Here is a 1,414-nt window from a genome sequence, read left to right on the forward strand (position 1 = left end):
AGTTCGGGACCCCCTACCCGAGATCCGCCGGTTTTGACACCGACATTGGTGCTTTCATTGAGAGTTCCTCTGTGTCGTCACCGATAGGCTTGATGGCATCTTTGACCAACAACACTGTCCTGGGTGAGACTTTTCTCCCCGAACAGATCTTCGTATTCGGCGACTTCGCACTGCGGGCCAATTCTCTTGGCCATCTGGAGCAGATCGAAAGCTACGCCCCTGGCCGTCAGGTCAGATTCGGAAGCTTAAACTTCACGGCCGATGTCCGTGGAGACTTGATCTTCGACGAACCCGAGCCACAGCCGAGCGCGCCGCACTGTGACGACGGGCATGATCTAGCTCTGCCACCGAACAGTGCCCTGGTGGCCGCACATGGATCCGCTTCGGCTATTAGCCCGGAGCCGATCGCCCACATCGAGGGACGATGGATAGACGCCGCCCCGGGGGCTTCAACGTACACGGCGATGGAGCCGAACACTGATCTTGTCCCCTGCGAAACCCGTGATCCCGAGGCGCCGGACTCCTCGCCGGACTCCGAACCTCCCGCGCCCCTACCAATTGATCCGGATTGGGCGCCGGTTATGGAATTCACCGCCGCGGACATTTTCCAACACTCGCCTTTTGGCGATATCCTGAATTCACTGAAGCATCTCTTGCTATCAGGAGAATCCTGGCCGGACTATGGCCAGGACGGTTGGAGTTCGAACGACGAAGAAATTCAGAGCCCACCCACCACCCACTTTGTAGCCACTGTCAAGGATCTAACCGACATGCTAGACTACGACTCCGACGACATCGACGCTATGGACGACGATGCCAGAGACGAACAGGAACCAGCGCCTACAGGGCACTGGAAGACCACCTCGTCATATGACATATACATGGTGGACACCCCAAAAGATGGGGATGGCGAAGAAGCAGCGGAGGCAGATTCTCTAAAGAAGCAGCCCAAACGCCGACGTCAGCGGCGCCGCTCTAAATCCCGCCACAGCAAGAATGGAGATTCCGGCACGGGAGACAATAACACTCCGGAGAGTGCCGAAGACAATCCCCTCCAGCAAGACTCAGCGCAGGAGGACGCAGAAGCAAGCCCTCAAAATAGGGCGGCAGACGAAGGGGTTGAGGATGATAACTATATGCCTCCCTCCGAAGACGAAGCAAGCCTCAACGATGATGAATTCGTCGTACCTGAGGATCCCGTCGAACAAGAGCGCTTCAAGCGCAGGCTCATAGCCACATCAAACAGCCTAAAAAAAGCAGCAACAGCTCCAAACTGATCAAGATTTGCTGGCCGATCGATGGACCGAGGTCCTCACGGCCGAAGAGTATAAACTCGAACGTCCCTCCAAAAGTTACCCAAGACGCAAGCTGCTCCCCCGATTAGAGGAGGAAGCATACATACCTTCATCACCAG

The sequence above is a fragment of the Triticum dicoccoides genome, unplaced genomic scaffold (assembly GCF_002162155.2).
Source record: "Triticum dicoccoides isolate Atlit2015 ecotype Zavitan unplaced genomic scaffold, WEW_v2.0 scaffold15110, whole genome shotgun sequence".
Classification (NCBI taxonomy): Eukaryota; Viridiplantae; Streptophyta; class Magnoliopsida; order Poales; family Poaceae; genus Triticum; species Triticum dicoccoides.